Source organism: Podarcis filfolensis, assembly GCF_964270895.1.
Source record: "Podarcis filfolensis genome assembly, chromosome: 15".
NCBI classification, from domain to species: domain Eukaryota; kingdom Metazoa; phylum Chordata; class Lepidosauria; order Squamata; family Lacertidae; genus Podarcis; species Podarcis filfolensis.
The window spans coordinates 35,211,864-35,225,625 of NC_139618.1; the positions used below are offsets into that span (position 1 = coordinate 35,211,864).

General features: G+C 45.0%; 1 long non-coding RNA gene across 2 annotated transcripts; it reads left to right on the forward strand.

Annotated features, from left to right (window-relative positions):
* LOC310750757 lies at positions 1-13,307 on the forward strand. Of its 2 annotated transcripts, XR_014542236.1 has the most exons (5): positions 1-114; positions 1,071-1,186; positions 1,342-1,636; positions 2,670-2,730; positions 6,240-6,344. It is a non-coding gene; the product is annotated as an uncharacterized lncRNA (long non-coding RNA). The 2 variants fall into 2 exon arrangements; XR_014542235.1 differs by lacking the exons at positions 2,670-2,730; positions 6,240-6,344 and adding an exon at positions 13,142-13,307.
* The last annotated feature ends 455 nt before the right edge of the window (positions 13,308-13,762 follow it).

The window sequence follows — 13,762 nt, forward strand, 5'->3', positions numbered from 1 at the left end:
CTCCGGCAGAGGGCGCGAGAGAGCCGGTGCCGGGTTTCGTTTCGCTTTCGAAGAGAGTCACTTTGGGCTCCGCAGCTGGCTAAGGCTGATGGGAGTTGTAGTCCGAGGCGCCAGGTGGGCAAGGCTTGCGCAGAGAGGCAGTGGGGGTTAGTGGTTAGATTTCAGAGCAGAGCCAGGGAGAAGAAGGGTGGCCGGTTTCTAAAAATAGGAAGGGGGGGGGGATTTCCATAAAATTTTGCCAGTGCCAACACCCAGATGCAAATATAATTTGAATATAAATGCAACGACAACGTTTCATTTGTAACCGAAAATAAAACATTTTTTTTTTTTAAAATGCAGTAATGTCAGCAGGAGGTTTTTGTCGGGAATCTCAGACAAGTTATGAGACTCTGACCACTACTTCAGCCCGTGATTGCCAGCTTGCAGTTATATAGGAGAAGTGCCAGCCACCACGTCAAAAAATATGGGGACACTACAAACTTGGAAGTGAAATCATTTGCGGGAGGGATATGTTGAACCTACAGCTCATTTCTAATCTCAAAGGGCTCTCGGAGCGCTAGTTTGGAGGATCATATTTCAACTAAGCCAGTGGTTCTCAAACTTTTTTCCCTCCAGGCCACACTTTCAGAATAAAAATTTGCTCGTGCCACACCGATTTTTTTAATTAATAAGAAATACATTGGAAAACAACTAGCAGCACTTGATTTATAAGATAATGCACAGCTACTTTATAATATGACCATGGGGCACCCAGAAAGTATAACACAATGCAGCTAAATAAGAACATGAATCATTCCCCAAATACAGTATTGATTGTCCTTGAATCTTGCCTCCATACTTGCCACCCTCTCCTGCCCCACCAGTGTGGTGTGCAACATCCTTCGAGAATCACTGGAAAGCCACTGGAAGTTTCTTGGCTTGTGGTAACAGTGTTCCGTAGAAGTGAAAGATGGACCTAGAGTGCTTTATCTTGCTTTAATTTCTCATCGTTCTACAGGACGGGCAGACCACATGCCTGCTGCAGATGCCAAAGGCATTAATTCCTGTTGCATTTATTCCTTCTTTTGCAGGACGGGTAATCCAGTTTGAGAAGCCCATCAGTGCAAGTGTCTCCATTGCCCAGGGAGAGAGGTACCGGTATTTGTCTGCAATTGAGCAAGGTAACTCACAGGAGCGTGGAGAGCCAGTGGCGTAGCGTGGGGGGTGCAGGGGGGGCCGGCCGCACCGGGCGCAACATCTGGGGGTTAGGGTTAGGGGGCGCAAATCCACGGGTTAGGGGGCGCAAATTACTTGCCTTGCCCCGGGTGCTGACAACCCACGCTACGCCACTGTAGAGAGCAGAGGAGAAAGGGTGAGTTGGAGAAAAAATACCAGGTGATAACAATGCAGTGCTAGCATCCTTGTATATCACTTCTTTGAAAGTAGCCAGTACAGTTTTTATTTTCTTCAGAGCTTGAGTGGTGTAGTGGTTTGAGTCTTGATCCAAGATCTGCTTCCAATTCCCATTTAGCCACAAAGCTGCAAAAGTGACCTTAGGCTAATCACCATCCCTCCTCCTACCCTACCTTCCAGGGTTACTGGATCACAGAGGGCAAGAAAAAGGACCATGTATGCTGTTCTGACCTTGAAAGAAGAGGTGAGCTAAAAATGTTACAAATTGAAAGCGGGTATACCTGGTAAATGTACTCACTTTTAAATAACATGCCCCCTAAGAGGCATGCCCCATCATCCCTTGAATTCTGAGTTACCTTTTGGATCTGTTCCTTAGGACAGAAAATATTCAGCATGTGATTCTGTGCTAATGAATGGGGTGAAAACCGTTAGATTTCAGATCTGTGCAAATCTTCATGCGTAACTTTGCAGGCGGGGAATACATTGTGTAAGTGACTCAGGCAGCCTCTCATCTTAATACTGATACAAATCTGAGGTCACTACAGAGGTGCGATGTCATGGGAAGACTTTGGCAGAAATTCCTAGCCTCTTTTCTTTCATGGCTAAAAATTAAAAACAATAAAAATCTGTAGATGATTAAAAAGGAATAAAAATATGTTTTCTATTATAATGTATGCTTGGTCAAATGGAGGAGCAATAATAAGAGTGTCAGATCATGCAGAAATATATTAAATATTGTGTGTGTATGTGTAACTGCTGAAGGGACTATAAAGAAACATAGGGGAAAAAGACCTATAAAACGTCAATAAAAGAGAATAATTTTATATTTAGTCAATATAAATCTCATTGAGTATGTATGAGTGTGTACTTTATACACACACAAACAAACCAAACCTGTCAGAAGAATTCTGTGCCAATTTATAAAAATGAGTAATGAAATATCTGCAATATTTGTCAATCCAAATTTTACAGCTCCAAAATAAGTGTTAAAAAAGGTGTCTGGAATGAAATACGCCCTGCATTAAGTTTTTAAATACTTGCCCAGATTTAAAGCCTCAATAAAATGTATTAAATCTTTTAAGGTTTTTAATGAATCTAGCACGTGTTTCATAAATCACGGAGCTTGGCTCAGCCCCTTTGTGTTTTAATAACTGTAAGCTAAGAAATTGCTCTGAGCTAAGACGAAACGCATTCCTATAACGGAAGGGGAAAACAGGGTTTTTTAACAACAACAACAAAAATCCTTGCTCATTGCTGAGACTGACTTTGGCCTGTAGATCAGAACCTGTCTGCTGATCCATGGTTAACAGCATCAAGATGTGACCTAGTGATGCAAAGGTAATATTATTAGTAATAACTCCAGAAATAAAAGAAATCTACAAGGAGACATTAGCAGAGACGTCGTGCCATCTCCTGATACATATCTCGGGGTACTATCATTTTTTATTCACATGCCACACGAGCGTCTCAAGGTATTTTAAAATCAGCAAAAAAAGGGAAAAGGTTTAAAATTCAAGAAACAAGAGGCATATTTAAACAAAAGAAGCAGAAACAATACAAAACAGGCACCCAGCAGAGACCTAGAGAGTAGACAAGGTTGGGATTGCACTGTTACTTAAGTCAATTCATTGCAATGGGTCTCACTGACCACACATCCCTCTGCCCCATGCTTGATGCCCTCGACATGTTGGAGGGCAAACGTCAGCCGCAGGAAGCCTGCTGTACTTGTGTAGTTTCATTTTACACAAATAGGTCAGACACCATCAATAATAACAACAAAACAGTCAAGGTATGAAAACATAAGACTTGTTTTCTCCTGCACTTTCTGACTGTAAGAACTGCTTGACTGTGGAACGGTTTCCCTCAGAAGATGGTGGACTCTCCTTCCTTGGAGATTTTTAAGCAGAGGCTGGATGGATGGCCATCTTTCATGGGTGCTTTAGCTGAGATTCCAGCATCGCAGGGGGTTGGACTAGATGACCCTTGTATCCCCTTCCAATTCTACAATTCTGTGTAGCTGCCTCAAGACCCATCAGGGGGAAATGTAGGGTGTGTGTGTGTGTTCAACTATTTTATTCTTGTTTTCATTATAGTGTATATTGCTTTGAGATGCTTCACGGAAGGAATTAATAAATGCAATCAATGATAACATTTCATTTGAACCAACCGGGACCCTGAGACCCATGTGAGGTGCCTCTTTGTGTGTCCCCTCCATAATAATAAAAAAATAATAATAATACTTATTATTTATACCCCGCCCATCTGGCTGGGTCTCCCCAGCCACTCTGGGCGGCTTCCAACAAAGATAAAAAATACATTAAAATGTTACACATTAAAAACTTCCCTGAACAGGGCTGCCTTCAGATGTCTTCTAAATGTCAGGTAGCTGTTTTTCTCTTTGACATCTGATGGGAGGGTTTTCCACAGGGCGGGTGCCACTACCAAGAAGGCCCTCTGCCTGGTTCCCTGTTGCTTTGCCTCCATGAAAAGTCTAGAGGGTGGTGGCACAAGAATGGGCTTTTTCTGCGGTGGCTCTCCGTTTGTGGATGCTCTCCTGGCACCTTCACTGCATATCTTTAGGTGCCAGGCGAAAACATTCCTCCATAATCAGGCCTTTGGCTGATTAATCTATGGCCTTTTAAATGTGCTTGCGAGAGGAGGGGTTTTTGCTATGTATTTTGTTCTGTTTTTGCTATGTATTTTGTGGTCTCATTTTGTGTTTTTATGCTGCAAACCTCCCCGTGATCTTTGGATGAAGGGCGGAATACAAATTTAATAATAATAATTAATGGAAATAATTGCGTTCCACTTTTAATTTGTACACCACCTCTCTGTATTGCGATACACAAGGCGGTTTGCAAGCTAAAGAAACAAAAACAAAAAAAGGTGCAAGATCACGGATCACATCACCCAACACAAAACAAGAATGTTTCTCCTGCTGATTTATGTGACCTGCCAGGTTTATACTAGGTAAGATGTTCCCGGAGGTAACTTGGTCTCCAGCTATTCAGGGCTTTATATACCAGTAGCAATAACTTTAACTTGTCCTAGTAGCATATCAGCAGCTGAGGCAACTCTTCCAGCACTTCAATAACTTTTTTTTTTACCCCCTCCCAAGACACACCTTGCTGTTTTGGAGCCAGTGAAAAATCACTCTGTACTTTTTACGAGCCAACAAACCGAGACAAGTTCAAAGGTCTTTGAAATATTCTCATTAACACTATTGACTCCAGCCTGTCTGCAGAGGCAGGGCCAGAAAGCAACCTCCCCCCCCCCCTTAATGCATAGAGGTACAATATTTTATTTCTTTACCTTTCCTTGGCCTGCTCCAAACTCCAGCGACAAAGGCATGGGAGGGGTGTGACTGGATTCAAACAGGTGGACAGACACTGCCCTTGGCAGTTGCTTGGGCTCTTTGTCTATTGTCTTAAAGGGGAAATCAAAGGTTCTTAACTCTTTGCCCAGGGAATCTGGTGGTTGGGTTAAGCTCTGCTGGAGACACGTCCTCACTCTGCAACCCTGCACTAAAGTGCTGTGTAAAAAGTCTGTCTAACCTCATTAACTGCCACAAGCAACAATACTGAGCTGGCATTAAAGGCAATTTTGAGCTGGTTGGTCATTAATCACCGCTTGACAGTCATAAATAGTGGTGACTCCCCCCCCCCAATCTCTTTTCAGTTTAAGGTTACCTCTACTTAGACTGGTATGAGCTCATGGAGGCAGTGTTGGTGAGAAGCTGTGGGTCGTTAGCTGTTAATAACGTTAATAGCACATGCACTGAGGGACAAGGAAGTTCTGAAACAGGGTCCAACTCCTGGATGAACTTTTAGGGCGTTCTTGGGACCACGGGGAAAGTAATAGGGAGAAGGGAAATGATGAAGAGGCAAGGGATTTCTTCAAGGTCTCCGCCGCATGCCGAAGAGCCTAGCCACTTTTCAGTTTCAGCTGAAACGGAATAGACGCTTGCCTCTTCAGCAGAACAAGGTGCCGCAGGCAGACTTTAAAGAAACGCCAGGCTTAATGCCACATTCTCCCCTCAGAGGGAATGCTGTGTTCTTATATCACATTCACAAAGTAAAAACTGAAGCAGCCACTGACTGGAGCGCTAGATCAGGGCCAGATTCACACTATGCATTTAAAGCGTTACTATGCCACTTTGAATAGTCATGGCTTCCCCCAGAGTATTCTGGGAGCTGTAGTTTGTCAGAGGTGCTGAGAGGGGGCCTCTATTCCCAATTCTCAGAGTAGTTTAGCAATGAATCCTCATTCACAAAGAACTCTCTGGATCTGCCACTAGCTTGGTGGTATTTAGACAAACTTAAAGTTAGCTATGAACAGAACGGGAACGAATTAGCTTCTTTTGTAGAGGGATGAATCTAAACTGGAATGAGTTGATGTCTGGAGCAAAACTAGTTGCTTTTCCAGCACCAGAGGGGGAAAAGGTTAAGAAGACGCTATCATACTTTAAAACGTAAATTGCTTTGAGGACCTGTTGCTTAGAAAGTGGAGAATATACTTAATTTATAAAGAAACGCTGATATAGGAAGTGATTCGAATGCAGTGCTTGCCCCACTGTCGGTAGGAAGATGTTATCTAGCAAACGATAGTGACTAGGATGGAAACATAGAAATGTGGCTTAATCTACATGTTAGTCCATGAATGTTAAATCTACGTGTTAAGCCAGGTTTTGAGGCAGGATGCCACTGAAAGACAATTTTTCTGGAGCAACTGTGTGTGTGTGTGCTCTGACTAGCTTCTGCTGTGCTTAGGGGATTCCTGAAGGCATCTAGGAAGCATCCAGAAAGGATGGTCTGATCTAACAGGTCCCCTCTTACATTCCTGTTTAGGTTTTTATACTTTGCATTTGTTTGGAGATGCTAAATACAAAAACTACAGCTCAGGCTGGGTACCTGCCATACCTTTGAAGCACATTTTCATCACCGCCACTAGGAATCCTGGGAACTGTAGTTTACTAAGGGTGCTGGGAATTGTAGCTCTGTGATGGGGCTGAAGTACAGTTCCCAGCGTTCTCTGTGGGGCAGCATTTGCTTTGAACGCACTTTAAAGGTTTGGTGTGCGCACCAAAGCTTTGTGTAGAAAAAGTTCTTGCAAAGCAAATAGTTTAAGTTGGCTCATGTGAGGAAGAGATAGATTATGCTGATAAGGGGGGAAGAAGGAGGCAGGTAGATGCTGTCATTTTTAATTTAATTTGCACCCCCTCCAAAAAACCTCTAAGGTATTCTAAGTGCCTCCTTCCCTTTGATTTTATGGAAAGTTGCCACTTGCCCATAAACATTCTCCAAAAAAACATTTTTGAAATATGTTAAGAAGAAGAAAGGCAGATAAAACGAAGCCCTCTTGAGACTTCCCTTCCTGTCAAAAGAGCCACCTTTCAACTCCATTTGATCAGGCTACGCATGCCTGTAAATAGTAATCACGCTTCTATAAAGTATTTCATCTTCAAGGCTCTTTACAAACAACCTATTTAATAATTATTAGGTATGGCTATTAGGGAAGATTAGGAGCGCCTCCTCGTCTCCTCCTTCCAGCAATTTTGCCCAAACTCATTGGAACGGAAATGTGCCATGAGACAGGAAATTAAAGGCCTTTTCAGAAAACGGGGAGGGAGCGTTGGATTTTATTCTTAGCACGTATTGTAAGTGGGGCTCACCGCGACGAAATGCACGACGTTTCAGCCAGCCATAGCCTTTTCCAGGACATTCCATTCCGTTCCCCACACCCAGTCAGCCAGCATGCTACGGCTACCGAGCATGCCCAGTCCTCATTGGGTTGCTTTGCAGGCATTTGAGGGAGGGAACCAGCCCAGCGGCAGTGAGGGAAAGAGCCGCCATTGAACAGCCATGACCATTGCCACCAGAAAGGGGCAGAGAAGCCCTTTCGCCTCTTGCTCCCTCTGTGGCAGCCCCCGCTGCCTGCAAGTCTCAAGGGCTGTCACATGGAAGAGGGAGCATGCTTGTTTTCTCCTCGGAGTCAAGTGTGAATTTCATGCTCTTTATTCAGCTCATAATAGCAATAATGAAACTTTCCCCAAAACGTCTAGCTATATATGCATTATTTACACAATGGGCCCCACGTGATTGTCTAATTCCAGGCTGCTCCTGCAGGCTAATCAGGTTGTGGATTCACCTCCTCCAGAAGCCTGATTGGCTTCTCCTGCAGGCCAATCAAGTTGCAGATTCACTTCACCCAGGAGCCTGATTGGCTGCTCCCGCAGGCCAATCAGGTCGCTGATTCACTTCCACCTGGAGCTGGATTGGGTGCTCCTAGGGACCAATCAGACTGCTGCATTCTGGATCCTATTGTTCTAGGATTCAGCTCAGTACATAACAGTAGGGCTTCAACCAATGGCTTCAAGTTACAAGGACTCTCCTTCCTTGGAGGTTTTTAAGCAGAGGTTGGATGGCCATCTGTCATGGATGCTGAAGAAGAAGAAGAAGAAGAAGAGGAGGAGGAGGAATTTGGATTTGATATCCCGCTTTATCACTACCCGAAGGAGTCTCAAAGCGGCTAACATTCTCCTTTCCCTTCCTCCCCCACAACAAACACTCTGTGAGGTGAATGAGGCTGAGAGACTTCAGAGAAGTGTGACTGGCCCAAGGTCACCCAGCAGCTGCATGTGGAGGAACAGGGAAGCAAACCCGGTTCACCAGATTACGAATCTACCGCTTTTAACCACTACACCACACTGGCTCTCTAGCTGAGATTCCTACATTGTGGGGGGTTGGCCTAGATCACGGGTAGGCAAACTAAGGCTCGGGGGCCGGATCCGGCCCAATTGCCTTCTAAATCCGGTCTGCAGACGGTCCCGGAATCAGTGTGTTTTTATAGGAGCAGAATGTGTCCTTTTATTTAAAATGCATCTCTGGGTTATTTGTGGGGCATAGGAATTCGTTCATCTCCCCCCCCCCAAATAGTCTGGCCCCCCACAAGGTCTGAAGGACAGACGACTGGCCCCCTGCTGAAAAAGTTTGGTGACCCCTGGCCTAGATGACCTTTGGGGTCCCTTCCAACTCTAGAATTCTCTGTGTCAAAGTCAGAAGCTCCTGTCACCCCTAATGATTGGCCATGCTGACTGGCAGTGATTGGAGCTCACAGGTTCCCATCTCTACTTTGGAGGAGCGGCTGCCCAGGTTGGAGGGTTACAAAACAAGCAGATGGCACGGCAGTTAAAGGAGGGGAAAAGCTGAAGAGGGAGCCCATATCCATGCAGGTGTCCTAAGCAGGGGGAGGCCCTAAACCAGAACACCCTGATCAAAGAGATAATGCTGACAGGAGGGATTAGGATCCAAAGGAGACGCTTCAGGCAAAACCTGATGAAATGACAGTGGGGATTAGAGCTGGAAAATAACCTGATACAGAGGAGTAACTTAAAGGAGTGTTGTTGACCGTGAGAAGGGCGAAGGGATGGACGGACGATCCAATCAAAGGAAAGGGAGTGGAAGGGAAATTAAGTTTCCAAATCACACTTCCCGCAAGCACTCAGCTGGCTCCATAAATAAACAAATCACTTAGGTAGGTTGCAATCCCTGTACAGTACACACTTCCTTGGAAGTAGGCCCTGCTGAATTCAGGCGTAGGATTGCTCTGTTTGTAACAGTTAAAGGTAAAGGGACCCCTGACCATTAGGTCCAGTCGTGGCCGACTCTGGGGTTGCGGCGCTCATCTCGCTTTATTGGCCAAGGGAGCCAGCGTACAGCTTCTAGGTCATGTGGCCAGCATGATGAAGCCGCTTCTGGCGAACCAGAGCAGCACACGGAAACGCCGTTTACCTTCCTGCTGGAGCGGTACCTATTTATCTACTTGCACCTTGACGTGCTTTCGAACTGCTAGGTTGGCAGGAGCAGGGACCAGGCAACGGGAGCTCACCCCGTCGCGGGGATTCGAACTGCCGACCTTCTGATCAGCAAGTTCTAGGCTCTGTGGTTTAACCCACAGCGCTACCTGTGTCCCTTTTGTAACAGTCCCTGCTTTAAAATCATTTGAGCATTCTGCTGCACCGCTTGCACTCCATAATCCAGCTTTATAGTGTTGTTGAAACCTTTAATCAGTTCTAGGAGGGAGAATGTTCTTGTGCTTGCAGGCTATCCATAGGCATCTGGTTGGCCACTGTGAGAACAGGATGCTAAACTACATGGGCCACTGGCCTGATCCTGCAAGTCTGTCCTTAGATACAAACTAAAACCTCTCTCATTGACTGTACTTTAAAATATTACGTGCTACCTTGGGATTCTCCCCCCCCCCCAACATGTTGGAAGGTAGAGTAAAAATATCCCAAAATAAATAAAGAATTCCGATGAATAATGCTTTTGCAGCATACATCCCATATAGATTGGGCAAAGGCATATGTCAGCTGCCATTTAAATAGGTATAGAAGAAAAGTCTGATTCGGCAAAGCAGTTCATTCCTAAATGTGATCTAGGAATCTGGCCTGTTTCTGCAGTGTACCTGCGGCTTTGGGACCTGGCACAGAAAGGAAACACCTGGTTTCAAAAGGGGGCGGGGAGAGAAATCAAGGTTTTGTAACACAGAATACCTCATAGGTGTTGCGGCCTCACAAAGTTGAAAGGCAGAAATGAGAAATCATGTTTCACAGGATATTAAGTGCCAGGCCTTATCCAGTCTCCCGGGGCAAAGCCAGAGGGAGAACTGCAAACACGTTTCTTGGCTGTGAAATTTCAGCAGAGATTTGCTTCTACTTCTCCTTTCCATTCCCACGTGGGTCACTTCCAGACCATTATTGAACATTTACTTTAATTAGCTGGCACAAAATTTTAGGGGAGGTTAGACCTTGTGACCTGTTTGTGGGTCACGGGATGTTGCATCAAGCTAGCGCTAGCCAGTCTCCTCCAGCACCATAATTCAAAAGCATCAATTCTTCGGCGATCAGCTGGAGGAGACTCTTGAGAGTCCCATGGACTGCAAGAAGATCAAACCTATCCATTCTGAAGGAAATCAGCCCTGAGTGCTCACTGGAAGGACAGATCCTGAAGCTGAGGCTCCAATACTTTGGCCACCTCGTGAGAAGAGAAGACTCCCTGGAAAAGACCCTGATGTTGGGAAAGATGGAGGGCACAAGGAGAAGGGGATGACAGAGGACGAGATGGTTGGACAGTGTTATTGAAGCTACCAGCATGAGTTTGACCAAACTGCGGGAGGCAGTGGAAGACAGAAATGCCTGGCGTGCTCTGGTCCATGGGGTCACGAAGAGTCGGACATGACTAAACGACTAAACAACAACAACAACATTGCTAGCCAGCACTTTCCAGTGCTTTACCTTATTTACTGCAAAATGTCCGATTTTGTGGTGGGAAGCAGCTTAGCTGTGCAAGAGCTCCAAATAGACTTTAGTTGCACCACCTGAATTTGCTAGTATCTGGTTAAATCCTTATCCGTTTTCCTCTGTCCCAGAGTGGGTGAATGTGGCAAGCCAATAGGCAACAGCAGTTGGGTGGAGGAGAACCCGCTGGTAACACTATGGCGGCAAAGAGAGGCGGCCTCAGTCTGAAAGGGAAAACTGAGTCTTCGCCCAAGGAGGCTCAGTGACTTTGCATTCAAATTCCTGTGGGGTGGGGAGTGAGGGTCAAGGAATATGTCAGTTTCAGTTTCTTTCAGGTGACATGCACTGTACATTTAAAGCACTATGATACCACTTTAAAAAGTGATGGCTTCCCTCAAAGAATTCTGGGAGCTGTAGTTTGTTTAAGGATGCCTGTTGCCCTCACAGAGCTACAATTCTAGATCTCCAGGCAAATCTGAGAACTGTGGCTCTGTGAGGGGAATGGGGGCCTCCTAGCAACTCTCAGCAGCCTGTTGCAAACTACAAACTACAGCTCCCAGAATTCTTTGGGGGAAGCCAAGACTGTTTGAAGTGGTAATACAGTGGTACCTTGGTTCTCAAACGCTTTGGTACTCAAACAACCTGGAACCCAAACACTGCAAACCCGGAAGTGTTCCAGTTTGCAAACTTTTTTCAGAAGCCGACCATGCTCCATTTTGAGTGTTATGCTTCTGTTTTGAGTGGCACACTTCCCTTTTGAGTGTTATGCTGAGGTCTGTCTGTTTTTGCTATTTATTTTGTGTTTTTGTTTTTGCGGCTCTTTTTTGTTTTTGTGACAGTGTGGAACCCAGTTCGGCTACTGATTGATTGATTGTGTGACTGCAGTACATTGTTTATTGCTTTCATTTTATGCATCAATAGTCCCGTTATAGTAAAATCCATGTTAAATTGCTGTTTTAGGGTTTTTTTTTAAAAAAAGTCTGGAACGGATTAATCCATTTTGCATTACTTTCTATGGGAAAGCGCGCCTTGGTTTTGGAACGCTTTGGTTTTGGAACGGACTTCTGGAACGGCTTAAGTTTGAGAACCAAGGTACCACTGTATAGGGTTTTAAATGCATGGTGTGAATGTGGCCTCAGTTCCTCATTTTTTCCAGTCTTAAACTCCGTTCTCTACGTTTCCACAGCCAAGTTGTCCCTCTTTAGTTTCCCTGTTGTGCAAGAGTGCCCTTCCAGGTGGCAGCAACGTGCTAACACTGGGGGAATCATCACAGAACAACTAGTAAAGTGGTCTGGTAGAAATACACCAGCAATGCACTAGTATTGCATCAGCGACACGTTGTAGAATACAGGTATGAAGACAATACCAGTCTGAAGGGACCCTCGATCACCATGTCATACACCTGCAGAAAAACACAAACCCCCAGCCCTTTGGAGGAGACCCAAGACACAGTTCACAAAGCAGGGTGTATCACAACTGGAGGAGAGGAGAGGAAAGCAGGATATGCATTTCAAATATAGAAAGAGCTGAGCTCGCATTCTTCCTTTATTAGGAACAAGGGACTGTCTAAGCTGCCTCCGCAGTAAAGAGGTAGGAATGGAGCTCTGAGAGCATTCCGACATCCCTCCCCATCTCACGCACAGTTTGCCAAGAGGAACATCTCCGCGTCCTTAATATGTGTTAATACTTCTGTTCCTGATTGATGGGTTTATCTTTTTGTGTGTGTTTTCAGCTGCTTCCTTTATCTCCCCTGTTTTTAATATGCCTTATTCCTGTAAATATTGTTCTTTTATCTGCGTAGCTCTTGTTCAGACAAGCTTTTGGCCTATTAGGTTAATATGTGCGCTTAATATGTGTTAATACATCTGCTGCTGATTGATGTTTTTATCTCTGTTTCGTGTGTTGCTTTTTCCTTTGCTGCTCTTGTTTTTGAATGGCTTGCGTGATCTTTTTTTCTTTTTTTTTAATGGTGTTGCTCTTTTATCCATATTTTACTGGTGGTTTGATTGAACTTGTATATCTGTTCTTGTAAGCTGCCATGGGGGACATTTGAGGAGGGGCAGGATACAAATTTAAATAATAAATAACCTGGGAACACTTCAATAGGTTGTATCCAATGCTACTCTTACTCAGAGTAGACCCATCGCAATAAATAGGCATGGCTAACTTAGGTCTGTTCATTTCAATGGGTCTACTCTGAGTATTAGTTAGTTGGCTACGATCCAGGGTCCCCCTTATCAAAAAATGGCAGGGCAACCCAATATATTCTTATTGTGCATTCTTGATGATTCGTACTCATAATGCTGTCAAGGCAGTCAGACATGATTCCGCATTCAATACTGTTTGCACTTGCAAAAAAACTGCTTTATTTCCAGGCAGTGCATAGTCTCTTTCCTCTTTCTGCCATAAATGTTCTGGTCTTTTTTTGTCCCTGCTTTTGTTACGCTGTAGCCCCGCCAGAGAGAAATTATGCAGTTGCATTGGAGAAGCATTGCAGAACAAATCAAAGCAGAAGACACCCACTGCTAATGTACTGTTATGGTATCAAGAACACAGCGGCAGTAAAGCACCAGTCCAGAGCGACTGAAAGTCAGCTTCCAAGATAATATTGGGACTTCCAACCAGTGGCGTAGCGTGGGTTGTCAGCACCCGGGGCAAGGCAAGTAATTTGCGCCCCCTAACCCGTGGATTTGCGCCCCCTAACCCATGGATTTGCCCTAACCCCAGATGTTGCGCCCGGTGCGGCCCGCCCCCCCAGCACCCCCCACGCTACGCCACTGCTTCCAACCCAATCAATCAATCAATCAATCAATCTTTATTGCGGTCAATAGACTTCCAACCCATTTTTTAGAATAGTGGAAGTTCCAAAACCAGGCAGAGGGCCTTCTCGGTAGTGGCACCCGCCCTGTGGAATGCCCTCCTATCAGATGTCAAGGAAATAAACAACTACCTGACTTTTAGAAGACATCTGAAAGCAGCCCTGTTTAGGGAAGTTTTATTCTGTTTTTAGTGTTCTGTTGGGAGCCGCCCCGAGTGGCTGGGGAAACCCAGCCAGATGGACAGGGTATAAAT